Below are 15,827 nucleotides of genomic sequence, written 5' to 3'. Positions count from 1 at the left end.
TGAAAGGGCTGTCAGAATTACAGGTGCCGAGGTGAAGGGTCTGTCAGAATTACAAGTGCCGAGGTGAAAGGTCTGTCAGAATTACAAGTGCCGAGGTGAAAGGTCTGTCAGAATTACAGGTGCCGAGGTGAAGGGTCTGTCAGAATTACAAGTGCCGAGGTGAAAGGTCTGTCAGAATTACAGGTGCCGAGGTGAAGGGTCTGTCAGATTTACAGGTGCCGAGGTGAAGGGTCTGTCAGAATTACAGGTGCCGAGGTGAAGGGTCTGTCAGAATTACAAGTGCCGAGGTGAAGGGTCTGTCAGAATTACAAGTGCCGAGGTGAAAGGTCTGTCAGAATTACAAGTGCCGAGGTGAAAGGTCTGTCAGAATTACAGGTGCCGAGGTGAGGGGTCTGTCAGAATTACAAGTGCCGAGGTGAAAGGTCTGTCAGAATTACAGGTGCCGAGGTGAAGGGTCTGTCAGATTTACAGGTGCCGAGGTGAAGGGTCTGTCAGAATTACAGGTGCCGAGGTGAAGGGTCTGTCAGAATTACAGGTGCCGAGGTGAAGGGTCTGTCAGAATTACAGGTGCCGAGGTGAAGGGTCTGTCAGAATTACAGATGCAGAGGTGAAGGGTCTGTCAGAATTACAGGTGCCGAGGTGAAGGGTCTGTCAGAATTACAGGTGCCGAGGTGAAGGGTCTGTCAGAATTACAGGTGCCGAAGTGACTATGTTACTCTAATGTGATGCGAGTAACCTGACATAGTAAAAATCACATGACGGGTTACTCTCATGTGATGCGAGTAACCTGACATAGGCTGAATTACTTGACATGTTACTCTCATGTGATGCGAGTAACCTGACATAGTAAAAATCACATGACGGGTTACTCTCATGTGATGCGAGTAACCTGACATAGGCTGAATTACTTGACATGTTACTCTCATGTGATGCGAGTAACCTGACATAGTAAAAATCACATGACGGGTTACTCTCATGTGATGCGAGTAACCTGACATAGGCAAAATCACTTGACAGGTTACTAGCGTGTGATGCGAGTAACTGTACACAGTCGCGAAGGAGATGACTGTACACTTACAAAACCCATTAACATTCCAGTGTATAGTTTTACTAGACCTTTCAAAAGAGGCTATCACGGCGACAGTTGAATATCTACGCAATTTTGTTTTTCCTGATTTACAATGGAGCTCGTGTAGTCTAGTCAATTCATGAATTGACCACAGACTAATTGCAGCAGAATTTCTTTTTGATTTTTCCTGTAGATTTGCATATTTATGTGGTAGAACAATTTCCCCGAGAATCTTAATTAGGGGAAATGGTTTTATTCTCCAAAAAGAATTGAGGAAATAAGAGAAATTGCTTAATTGGCTAAATTTGAAGCCCGATATAATATTCTTGAGTGACATTAGACAAGAGATTTTGTATGCAACACAAATAATCAAAGATAGGTTTTGATTTGCTATGTTATTGTGAAGCACGTGTTAACCCTGGAATGTTAATGGGTTTGCATGTGTATTGTCACCTACTTCAATATGTTACGAACAATTACCCGTATCACACGGGAGTAACCCGTCATGTGATTTTTACTATGTCAGGTTACTCGCATCACATGAGAGTAACCCGTCATGTGATTTTTACTATGTCAGGTTACTCGCATCACATAAATGGGAGTAACTTGACGGCGGATATCGGCCATCGTAGATAAGCTACACATGTACAGCAGATAGCTATATTTTATTGTTCAATGTATCGTTGGTCAATACCAGTTGTCTCGTTTGTATCGTTGTTTGCGTGTATTAGATAACTCTGCACTGTTGTTCAATAATAATAAATTTGTCCTGAGTCATCTAGTTGTAGTTAGAGTTAAGGGACGCACTCTGTTCTATACATTTAACATGCATATATTAATCATGTATGTAGTCTGAAGCATAGTCTGTAAATTGCTACCATAAGTTCATGTATATGTGTATATATGAACACCGGGGGTGTCATTTTGACCAAATTTTAATCTAGTCCCCCAAAACGTCTCAAAATGTGCTCTACATACTAGGGAAATCAAAATACATGTAGACTGTAACACATTCTCAAGTCCCTGTGTAGGCTGCTGGAATGTCCCAGCATCACCCAAACAAAATGGCGGCGCGCTAGCTTCCCTCCCCCTCAAATACAAAATATCGGTGACAAACATTACCTGTTTCAGGAAGACAATGTTTCTTGTCACTAATCGCGCTTGTGTGAAACACGGATGACCGATCACAGTCTACAAACGAGTACCTGTGTTACAATGATCATCATAGAGTCCTGACCTAACTCCAATCAAAAACATTTGACTCCTCGTGAAAAAGGCTTTAAAACTGATATGATGTGTGTTGTAATCATATTAAAGTTTGCTTGAGATATGTATGACATCAGCAAAGGAGAATCACATACACAAAACTATAAAATATATAAGTACCTGTTGTCCGTATACCTCACATGTGTAGTATTCACTACTCCCGTCAACAACACACCTCTCTGTGGCGGATGACCTATAAAGCTAGATATCGATATCGTCTGATATAATGGCCGTAAGGCAGATGGGAAATTTTTACAGTTACTTTCACTTTTAGTATTAGAGGGGTACAGTTTACCAGTCAGCCATTTACCGGAAACCTACTTAAACGGCAGTAAGGCAGATGGGAATTTTTACAGTTATCAGAAATACAACAGGCTATATTTACTTTCACTTTCATTATTAGAGGGCTACAGTTTACTACTTGTCAGCCATTTTGTTTTCCTGATTAGACTCCAACATAATTATATTCGTACAATAATGGATAAAGGCGAATCTATAATTTTGAAGTTTATTTTTCTAACACCTTTCAAGAAAAACCGAAAACTATCAAAATCCAAGCCGCCTGTCGGAGAAGTGAAGGGTCTATCAGTGTATAAAAGCGACGTGGAGGGTCAGTCCGAATTTAAGGGGGCGAGCCGAAGGGTTAGTTAGGGTTAAAAGGGGCGAGCCGAAGGGTCAGTTAGGGTTAAAGGGGGCGAACCGAAGGGTCAGTCAGTGTTAAAGGGTGTGATGTACCATTTCTTATTTGTGTAACTTGTTTATGATGGTTTATCATGTTTCATAGATTTTCCAATTTTTCTAAAATTCTTAAATTAGAATTGTTAGTTATACCTTATTGAGTATTTGATTCGTTAAGGGTAGAGGAGTTATCGCCCTTTATGATAAGTACGTGTAAAACGTTCTAGTGACGTTCAGGCGGTAGCCTCGTTCTGAAGAGTAATATGGTACCCATGCGGTCAAGGAAAAAACCTTCCTTCATCAATATTTATCCATCAATGCCTTAATCAGTGGCAAAGCACATTATTGTAAGTGATTATATTAGTATTGTTGGCTATTACATGCATACGCATCAATATTTTATGCTGTCGGTCGGTGTAAATTCTATAATAGCAAGTTTCGTAGGGTAAACATTAACAACCACCCCCCCCCCCCCCCCACTTCTCAAGTGATCCTTTCACTTCGCAGTGTATTGATGTATGAGTAATATCGTACCATCCTATATTTATGTATCATCCTTTGTTTTCGCTAGTTGTATAGTGATTACCAGTTTTATGTGTAAATTGTGCACATCTATGATAAGTTACGAATAATGATTTGGTACTTGGTGATTTCGCCCCAACTTCTTGTTTTGGGGACGAGTTGTCTTATGGTACCTATACATGTTCAGTTCGCCCAATGATGTTATTTGGGACGAGTTGTCTTATGTACAATTATACTATGTTAAGGTATCTTATTGATATATAGAAGTATACTAGGTTGTGTACTCAATATTATCTTTCGCATATGTCCTATTTGTATAGGTAGCATATCTAATGGTAGGTTTTTCTGTATTTTTCAGTTCTTACCTAATCTTGATCATCACATCTTGTTCGATCATCACATCATGATTATCACCATGGTCATCAATGCAATACATCTATATTACTTTGGAAATTGGAAATGTTTTGTTGTATTATCCAAATCAGAAATGATCATAAGGTTAACTGGCTGCATAAACGCAAACGCGTGTTAAAGGGGGCGAACCGAAGGGTCAGTTAGGGTTTAAGGGGGCGAGCCGAAGGGTCAGTCAGTGTTAAAGGGGGCGAGCCGAAGGATCAGTCAGTGTTAAAGGCGGCGAGCCGAAGGGTCAGTTAGGGTTTAAGGGGGCGAACCGAAGGGTCAGTCCGAGTTTAGGGGGGCGAGCCGAAGGGTCAGTCCGAGTTTAGGGGGGCGAGCCGAAGGGTCAGTCCGAGTTTAAGGGGGCGAGCCGAAGGGTCAGTCAGGGTTAAAGGGGGCGAACCGAAGGGTCAGTCAGTGTTAAAGGGGCGAGCCGAAGGGTCAGTCAGAGTTAAAGGGGGCGAGCCGAAGGGTCAGTCAGTGTTAAAGGGGCGAGCCGAAGGGTCAGTCAGTGTTAAAGGGGGCGAACCGAAGGGTCAATCAGTGTTAAAGGGGGCGAACCGAAGGGTCAGTCAGTGTTAAAGGGGCGAGCCGAAGGGTCAGTCAGAGTTAAAGGGGGGCGAGCCGAAGGGTCAGTCAGTGTTAAAGGGGGCGAGCCGAAGGGTCAGTTAGGGTTTAAGGGGGCGAGCTGAAGGGTCAGTCAGTGTTAAAGGGGGCGAGCCGAAGGGTCAGTTAGGGTTTAAGGGGGCGAGCCGAAGGGACAGTCAGTGTTAAAGGGGCGAGCCGAAGGGTCAGTCAGAGTTAAAGGGGGCGAACCGAAGGGTCAGTCAGTGTTAAAGGGGGCGAACCGAAGGGTCAGTTAGTGTTAAAGGGAGTGAGCCGAAGGGTCAGTTAGTGTTAAAGGGAGTGAGCCGAAGGGTCAGTTAGTGTTAAAGGGGGCGAGCCGAAGGGTCAGTCAGTGTTAAAGGGGGCGAACCGAAGGGTCAGTCAGTGTTAAAGGGGGCGAACCGAAGGGTCAGTCAGTGTTAAAGGGGCGAGCCGAAGGGTCAGTCAGTGTTAAAGGGGTGAGCCGAAGGGTCAGTCAGAGTTAAAGGGGGCGAGCCGAAGGGTCAGTCAGTGTTAAAGGGGGCGAACCGAAGGGTCAGTTAGGGTTTAAGGGGGCGAGCTGAAGGGTCAGTCAGTGTTAAAGGGGGCGAGCCGAAGGGTCAGTTAGGGTTTAAGGGGGCGAATCGAAGGGTCAGTTAGGGTTTAAGGGGGCGAACCGAAGGGTCAGTTAGGGTTTAAGGGGGCGAACCGAAGGGTCAGTCAGTGTTAAAGGGGCGAGCCGAAGGGTAAGTCAGAGTTAAACAGTTGAAATCATGTTGCAAATCAATATGTGAATATTGAGTCACCTTGGTGTTTGAAAGATAAGAAACGCCTATGTGGCCATGTTGTTCATTTGTATTTACAAACACACTGCCTCCGTAAAATGGAAAAAGAAAATAAGTCTGTTAAGACTGGGAATTGATCTGAATCTATTACGAAATATCTGAAAAAATGTCGATTTCGAAAGACACGATTCTATGAACTGTTGTTTAAATTGGAAACGAAAATTATCAGGAAAATAAAAGTGAAAGATAAAAGATGTAAATGAAATTTTATATTCTGTTTGAACAAATCAGCAATGTGTACTGTACTGTAGTCATATTCATTTCTCTATTTCCGCTGTGGAGCACCGTCTAATACTTTCTTTAAGCATTTCTGTTATCACTTATGTCTGACCACTTACTTGCTATTACTAACTTGTTATTCATCGTTATTGCAATGATCTTTTTATTGTGTTTGAAGAAATTTATCTGTCTATAAATATTTTTGTTAATTTCATTCTAGTAATAACAGCGATAAATGTGATGTCAATATTTTCATTTGCCTATCTTGCCACGTATTGTGTAGTATTGGGAAATCCATATAACGGATTTTAATAGGGTCTGGCTGACTAATAAAATCTGAAAATCTGAAATGATCGTTTCTCATTTGTTATTACTTATTTATTACATGTATTTTATCGTTTTATCGATCAACAGTCAAAACTATTTCCTCCGGCATGCTGGGACCAACCCGATGAACTGTTTCCTGAGATCGCAGGCCAGTCAGGTTTTTCTCAACATGGAATCAGAATTATTTTTGTTAACTGTTTTGTTACCCAAAGCTTGGAATAAAACTATCACTGCAAGTAATATATACAAAACAAATATCCTTGAAAATCCAATATGGTCTAATAGTGAAAAAAAAGATTGATAGGAAAGTGATATATAATAAAGCTTGCTTTAAAAAGGGGGTACAATTTGTTTATGACATTGTTAAAAATGATAAATCCATATATAGTTTCGAAGAATTTCGGGGAAAATATAATATCCATACTAATGTTTCTAAAGTACCAAAGTCTGAAGAATGCTGTAAATCAATATATTAATATATCTCCCCTAAGTAATGTTATACTCTCGTATAACTCTCTTCAAACTCCATTCCTGTCATACTGCGGTATGATACTCGCATGTCGTTTGTTAATTAAGTTGAACCATCCCCTTACTATAACTTTATTTAGGTTTGCATGTTTAAATATGTTGTCTATAACGTGCCAGAATGGTTTGTTAATATATTTGAATATGAATGTCTGCATATATATATATATTGTATATAATTTTGTAAAATTTCATACATATCGATTTACATGATATTCCGCTACATGTTACACATGTATGTGAACATATTGGAATATGAATGTCTGTTTTTTTCTTCTTCTTCTTCTTCTTCTTCTTTTGTTTTGTTTATTCACATTGTGCTCCTTCAAAACATAAATAATATACGTATACGATGTAACATCGATTTACATGTATATAATATATATACGAATGTGAATGTTTAATCACAATTGACATTTTATATAAAGATATCTGATTATCTATTGAAGGTTATGGAAGGGGCTGTAAACATGAAATCCATATGATGTCACTAATACATATGTATACATTTATAAATCCATCTTAAATATTGTACGTATTTTGACATAATATTGGACTACTTGTTACACGTACATGTCTGTAAACATATTTGAATATGACTACCTTCTTTTCTCTTTCAAACGGTAAATATTATACGTAGACATATATTAAAAGTTACGTGTTACTAATTTGTGTTAACATATTCGAATAAGCACATATGTTTTTGTCTTAAACCTAAATATTATACGTATGGCCATAATACTGGACTACATGTTACACTTACATGTATGCTCATAATTATTAGAATATGAATGTCTGCATATATACACATTTAAGCCTTAAATACTGTACGTGTAAACATAATATTGAACTACGTTGTGTCATTTATGTTTACATATTTAAGCGATACACAATGTCGCCATCAAGTTGAACTATATGTATATATATATATATATAAGGGTCAAAGAAGTAATATAAACAGTATAATCCAGATAACACTGGATCCTCACATAAATGTATGGAGGATACGAATTACTTGTAATGATTATATGGGGCAAAGAAGTAATTCAAACAGTGTAAACAATAAGGTTTGTTAAATTTTCGAGGCAATCCGCCCCTTTATCAAAACACAAAAAAATACAAATACAATCACATAATATATATAAGAAGTACTGGAAATACAATAAAATACAATAAGAATAATGTTTTAGTAACTGGAGAAACCACAATGAACCCTTCGGCAAACGTGGGCCGAAGGCGGATACTAGCGTGGTTTGCCGAAGGGTTCATTGTGGTTTCTCCAGTTACTAAAACATTATTCTTATTGTATTTTATTGTATTTCCAGTACTTCTTATATATATTATGTGATTGTATTTGTAATTTTTTGTGTTTTGATAAAGGGGCGGATTGCCTCGAAAATTTAACAAACCTTATTGTTTACACTGTTTGAATTACTTCTTTGCCCATAATGTCCATGTGACGGTAAATAATAATAAAATAAAAAGCCAAACACAGATCTGCTGTCTCCCTAGTACTTTCGCGGCTACATTCTGCCGCTCTTCAGGGGATTATGAATTTTATTCGGTACATCCTATGACGTCATAGTTTGATGACGTCATAATAGTAGGGTACATAATTTATAAAATTATGTACCCTACTATTATGACGTCATCAAACTATGACTTTAAATTATGTACCATTCATAATCCCCTGAAGAGCGGCAGAATGTAGCCGCGAAAGTACTAGGGAGACAGCAGATCTGTGTTTGGCTTTTTATTTTATTATATATATATATATATATATATACGTATACCACATAACATCGATATATATTGTTGAGAACATATTTGATTGTGAATGTTTACAATTTTGGTTCTCTAATGCATATTAGCACACATGTAAGATTTAGCGTAATTGGTCATATTTATATCTAGTAATACTGTAGCGAAAGTAACATTTAATAAAAAAAAAAATCCTGTTAGCTGGATGTTTAGGTAGGGATGTAAACATGTAAGTCATATGATATTATTGATGCATACATATGTATGTACTTGGCTGTTAGCAGTATCATATATATACATTATATATAGAGATACATACATGTATGAATGATATATTCCTGTTTATATTATTGTATGAATTATGGCTGTGAAGTTTACATCATGTGCACGCTCTACTAGATTTGTTTGTATAAGACTTGGGATGTGATTGTATATTTACTTAAAAATCTAAATAAAATGATGATTTTCTATGAATGAATGAATGAATGAATGAATGAATGAAACATTAAGGAATGTAATGAATATTAATAAAAATCATATCAGCTTAAAGCCTATAAAATTATCTTGTCTAGAGTGTGTTCCGAACAGAAATCGGTTAAGTAATAAAAGAGTCATGGACCAATAAAGATGGAAATTTACATGTAACTTTGATGATTTTGCTATTTTTTCACACCACATCAATTCATTCCGGCCACCACTTTTGAAAGTAATATCGAACATGTATTCAAACAGTTTATATCATGTGAAAGAGTACTAAATTCTCCGTTTTTGTGTGGTTCCCGAACAAAAATCTGTTCAGTAATATTTGAGATATGGGTATTTATTTTAACGAAAACAGTTGTAAATATTGACATTTTTATTCCATATGGGTTCATTCCGGCCACCACTTTCACTTCTAATTTTTGATACTGTTAAATATTACTTATACCATTTTAAAGGTCATAAATCAACCCTTTTACTGCTGGTATCCGAACAAAAATCCATTCAGTAATAACGGAGATATGTCCTAATAAATACAAAATATTATGAAAAATCTCTTCACGCCTGAGTGCATTCCGGGTTTTGTCCTCACCCCGAATGAATGAATAGAAGTATTTAATGAAGGAATGAATGAATGATTAAATGAAGTAATGAAGGAGGTTAATAGGATAACCCACTTACAATTCAACATTTAATATAAATATTGCTGGGTAAGCATTCAATATATCATTCATTCATGGAACAGTTTCCGGATATTCGTAGCCAGCCTTCGTTTCAATTTTAGCCAGTTATTACGCATTTACTATATCCTGTTCAATTCCTATACTTCCGGTTATGAACAACACGTGTTGGTCGCTAACATGACATGGTGATGAACGAGTGAAAGGCGAAGTGCGTGCGGTAGATGGTGGTCAACATCTCTTGACCATGAATTGTATGTTTTACCTTTTCTCTCTCCTATCCTCGTCATTTATTTCATTTCTTCACTTACTACCTTTTCCTCTCTACCGATTCTCATGAGGTGTATTTTTCCTAGACTTACTTGTCATATGTAAACATGAATAATTCAGAATGATATCACTTTGCTATCGGCGAATTGCCAGGGTTTGGGTGATAAGGTTAAAAGGAAAGATGTATTTTTTTATTTAAAGGCCAAAAAATATAGTATTTTCTGTCTACAAGATACGCACTTTTCTCCTGACCAGGAAAATATTAGAAACGAATGGGGCTACCATATTTATTGTAGCTCTTTTAAATCTAATTCGCACGGTGTCGCAATTCTTTTAAATAATAATTTTGAAGCAAAAGTGTTTAAGGAAAAAAGAGATTTTAATGGCAATTTTCTCGCTCTTGATAAGCATTGATGGACTTAGAACAACACTCATTTCTCTTTATGGTCCAGGATACCCCGACATTTTATAAATTCAAATAAACCCCCGATATTTTACATAAGATACAGTTGGGCACTGTAGATGATATATTCGGGTCCGTTCTCTGAAAAGAATGCTAATGTAAGCCCCATTTTCCTCCGTTTCGGTAATTCCAAGTCCGTTTCGGTAAATACCCCAACCGGATGTGGGTGATGTTGTAGATAGTGTAACAGGAGAGGAGAAAATGTAGCGGTCAGACCGGGGTTCGAACCCGGGACCTCCGAACACTAGCCGGATGCTCTACCATTTGAGCTACCTGGTCACCGATGATCGACCCAGTCCAGTCCCGCTACACACCTCCCTCCTTTTTTCCAAGTCTTCGCCCCACGTTGGGCGCCAATTTTGTAACAGGAGAGGAGAAAATGTAGCGGCCAGACCGGGGTTCGAACCCGGGACCTCCGAACACTAGCCGGATGCTCTACCATTTGAGCTACCTGAGCTGGTCACAGATGATCGACCCAGTCCAGTCCCGCTACAATAGCTTTGGGAATGATAATTTAATTATATGTGGGGATTTTAACCTAGTTTTAGAACCTTCTTTAGACTATGATGATAATTATAGACATGTAAATAATGCTGAAGCTAGAGATAAAGTCTTGGAAGTTATTCAAAGTTATAATCTTATTGATATTTATAGAGAACATCACCCGGATACTAGACGTTATACTTGGCGAAGGGTTAATCCTAGAAAACAAGCAAGACTGGACTTTTTCTTAATTTCAGAATCTCTTTTGTCTAGTGTAAACAAGTCCAGGATAGAGCCACGTTATAGATCAGACCATTCTATTCCTATTTTAACTTTAACATTGAGTGAATTTAAAAAAGGGAAGAGTTTTTGGAAATTTAACAACTCATTACTATTTGAATCTGAATATATAGATATGGTAAAACAATGTATTAAAGATATCAAGCTGCAGTATTGTTTGCCTGGGTATAACCTTGACAACATTGAACATGTCCCTGACTATGAGTTACAATTCCTAATAAATGATCAATTATTAGCTCACCTGGACCGAAATCACTACCTGTCAAAAAGTTCCTATTGGATTTTGACCAAATTTGGTCAGAAACATCCTTGGTAGAAGGGGAACAGATTTTGCATAAATGGTGACTCTGACCCCCAAGGGGCCTGAGGGGCGGGGCCCAATAGGGGAAATTGAGGCAATTCCTTTAAATCGCTACTAGTCATAAAGTTATGAATGGATTTGAACCCAATTTAGTCAGAAACATTCTTGGGGGAAGAGGAACAGATTTTGCATAAATGGTGACTCTGACCCCCGAGGGGCCAAAGGGGCGGGGCCCAATAGGGGAAAAAGAGGTAATTCCTTTAAATCGCTACTAGTCATTAAGTTATGAATGGATTTGAACCAAATTTGGCCAGAAACATCATGGGGGAAGGGGAACATATTTTGCATAAATGGTGACTCTGACTCCTGAGGGGCCAAAGGGGGAGGGCCCCATAGGGGAAATAGAGTTAATTCCTTTAAATCGCTACACGTCATAAAGTTATGAATGGATTTGAACCCAATTTGGTCAGAATTATCCTTTTGGGAAGGGGAACAGTTTTTGCATAAATGGTGACTCTGACCCCGAGGGGCCAAAGGGGCAGGGCCCAATAGGGGAAATAGAAGTAATTCCTTTAAATTGCTACTAGTCATAAAGTTATGAATTGATTTGAACCCAATTTGGTCGGAAACATCATTGGGGGAAGGGGAACAGATTTTGCATAAACGGTGACTCTGACCCCCGAGGGGCCAAAGGGTTGGGGCCCCATAGAGGAAATAGAGGTTATTCCTTTAAATCGCTACTTGTCATAAGTTATGAAAGGATTTGAACCCAATTTGGTCAGAAACATCGTAGGGGGAAAGGGAACAGATTTTGCATAAATGGTGACTCTGACCCCCAGGGCCAAAAGGGGCGGGGCCCCATAGGGGAAATAGAGGTAATTCCTTCAAATCGCTACTGGTCATAAAGTTTTGAATGGATTTGAACCCCATTGGGTCAGAAACATCCTTGAGGGAAGGGGAACAGATTTTGCATAAATGGTGACTATGACCCCTGAGGGGCCAAAGGGCGGGGCCCGATAGGGGAAATATAGGTAATTCCTTCAAATTGCTACTTGTCATAAAGTTATGAATGGATTTGAACCCAATTTGGTCAGAAACATTATTAGGGAAAGAGGAACAGATTTTGCATAAATGGTGACTCTGACCCCGAGGGCCAAAGGGGCAGGTCCCCATAGGGGAAATAGAGTTAATTCCTTTAAATCACTGCTAGTCATAAAGTTAATGAATGGATGTTCTAAAATCAACCCTTGAGGTCTTTCAGACCCTTAGAGAGTCTGGACTTCGTCATTTCTTTAAAGCAGTTTGGATCCCTATACCATAACCATATATAGCATTGTTTGAGATTGACGAATAAAACGAATTGAACATGAACATTGTTTTGACATTTGGTCTAATCCAACCAGGTGAGCGATACAGGCCCCATGGGCCTCTTGTTTTTGGAGACAATATTAATGGAAATAAGGGGTAGGACTATATCTTATGCATCATTCAGGAAAAAAACAGGCCAATACTCATGAAAATGATCTTAATGATTCCATAGCTACATTAGAAGCAGAAACAAATCCAAATCTGGTGAAATTAGAAGGGTTAAAGAAAGATTTAGAGTTTATTCGTTTGAAAAAAGTAACCGGAAACCTAATTAGATCAAGGGCAAAATGGATTGATGAAGGAGAAAAACCTACAGCATACTTTCTTAATTTAGAAAACAGAAATTTTTCTTCCAAAATTATACCGAATATTCAGAAAGACAATGGTGATATTATAACTAAACAAGAAAATATTTTATCTCATTCTATGAAAATTTATATAAGTTCAGGGAAGTTGATGGTATTGATTTAGAAGCACACCTCGACAATTGTAATGTTCCAAAGTTAAGTAAGTCTGAATCTGACAGCTTAGAGGGTAGGATAACGATTGAAGAAGCCGCGAAAACACTTAAGGATATGAAAAACAATAAAAGCCCTGGGTCGGATGGTTTTACTTCAGAAATGTTTAAAGTTTTTCGGCATAGCCGTCTAATTTTGTTTTGTTTTGGCCCCGGATATGACGCGACAGGTGGCGTTTCTGGTCCAGATGAAGTACGTGATTGGTCAATGTAGCGGTCAATGCAAAATGCAGATATACAGTTTAAAATGAAACAAAGTTAAAGGGACCACGCGGTAAACCAATATTTATTTTGTATTTTCTATCATAATATAGGGTATTTCTAAAAAAACATAACCTTCTGAACAATAACCATTCGAATTTGATGATGTATGTACATAAAAACATCAATTATCAATTATTAAAAGGTTATCACTCTGAATATGCAAATTTTGTGACATATACGATATACGCATGCGCACAACAAACTAAAACACATGGAAACAAAAATAGCTTCCATTGTGAATCGACCGCGGTTGGAAACGATAACAGCTTCCGCAATGAAGAGAATAATAGGAAAATGGGTCAAACACAATCCTAGAATTAAACTTGGGAAGCAGTACAATAGATTGTAACAGTTCAAACATGAAAACAGCAGTAATACGGACGCCGCTCGTATTCTGCTTGATTGTTTGATAGTAGGTCATGACAATCTCGGTAATATTTACACAAACTCGGTAATATTAACACAAACTCTGTAATAGTTCCACAAGCTCGGTAATATGCACACAGTCTGTACCATGTACATCGCTACTGTCACTATACTATATGAACAGTGTTTACACTTATTTACACATAAATATGTGTGCCGTAATATATACAGAACGTGTTATTTAACATTTAAACCACTGTATAATATCGTTATCCAACTAACTCAGATGGAATATAGATATCGCCTTGTAAACTATCGTCTGTTTGAGTTGCCACGATTTCAAAACAGTCACGTAATGATTTGAAAATAATTTCCGCGCTAAATTAAGAGGGGGATTCCGAACTAAATCGAGTGGTCAAGCTGGACATAGGGATTGACTGGGAACATTGGGACAGCACAGAAACATAGTTGGAAAGGAACAAAACGCGTACATTCAGTGAAATTTGAAACGTTTTTACCGTGATGTCCCTTTTAAATTGAATGCAAGCTGAATAAGTGGATGCATCTATTCGAATGACACATTTGCAGTCCTATTATCACCAAAAATGATTCAAACTGATGGTGGATAATTTTGTTATCCGTGCTGAAACTGCGTATTTATTAATTAAAATGTAGTTCATTAATTTATTTCACCAGTAGTTTTACATTATAACCACCAGCATTAAAACTATGCCGTTTATCTTTTTTAAAGATATTTCTTGTTTCGAAATATTTAGGTAATTTTATTGTCCGCTCTTTAAATTATGCTTTCTCAACAGGTCAATGTTTAATTATACAAAGACATGGTATAATTGTTTGCATTCCCAAGGGGGACAAACCACGTCATTTAAAAAAAAATTGGAGGCCAATTACATTATTAAATATCATTTATAAAATTGCATCTGGGGTAATTTCTCGTAGGATAAAAACTATTTTGGGAAATATTATTAATGAAGACCAGACAGGGTTCTTATCTGGCAGGTATATTGGGGAAAACATTCGTACAGTCTGTGACATGATGCAGTATGCAGAACAACAAAATATTCCTGGCATGTTAATGTTAATAGATTTTGAAAAGGCTTTTGATTCAGTTTCATGGAGATTTATTGATAGAGTTCTACAATATTTTAACTTTGGGGATGATATAGGAAGATGGATAAAAATATTTCATAATAATGTATATGCCTCTATAAATCAAGGTGGAAATATATCTCAACATATAAATATTGAACGTGGCCGTCGTCAAGGTGATCCAATAGCCCCATATATATTTTCATATTATGTGCTGAAATTTTGAATGTACAATATGCAGACGACACTGGTTTGATATTAGACGGGTCAGAGAGGTCACTTAGTGAGTCTGTTTTTGAGTTGAATAATTTTTCAAAAATCTCTGGTTTAAATATTAATACCAATAAAACTCCAGTAATATGGCTAGGTAGTTGTAAATACAGTCATTTAACGTATCGACCAGACTTGAACCTACAGTGGGGAAAAATAAGTTTACATTTTTGGGGATAGAATTTTCAGTTGATTTAGATCAAATTCCAAAATTGAACTTTGATATGAAAATTGTAAAACTTACAGAACATATTTGGGCGTGAAAAAGGCGGAGTTTGACTCCAATTGGTAAAATTAATGTCATTAAGTCATTAGTGATTTCACAACTTAACTATTTATTTATTACTTTGCCTAACCCACCAGAGAAATGTATCACACAGTTAAATTCTTTATTATTGGATTTTTATGGAATGGAAAATGTCACAAGATTAAAAAAGATGTTATTGTACAAGATTATATAGATGGTGGACTTGAAATGGTCGACTTGTATGTGTTTATTCATTCGCTAAAGCTTAGCTGGATAAGAAGGCTATTTCGGTCATCAGGAAAATGGACTTTGATTCTCAAGTCAACTGTTGATTTAAACAAGCTGTATAATTGTGGAACAGAATATATACAACTATGTAGTTCTAACAGCAAAAATTTATTTTGGAAAGATGTATTTAAAGATTGGGATATTTTAAACAACTCAGAGTATATGAAACAGAGCAGGAAAAAGTATTTTCTAAAGTCTCCTCTTTGGCTTGACAAAAATATCCAGGT

Source organism: Pecten maximus, chromosome 19, assembly GCF_902652985.1.
Source record: "Pecten maximus chromosome 19, xPecMax1.1, whole genome shotgun sequence".
NCBI lineage: Eukaryota > Metazoa > Mollusca > Bivalvia > Pectinida > Pectinidae > Pecten > Pecten maximus.
Note: the sequence above shows the minus strand (reverse complement) of the source record.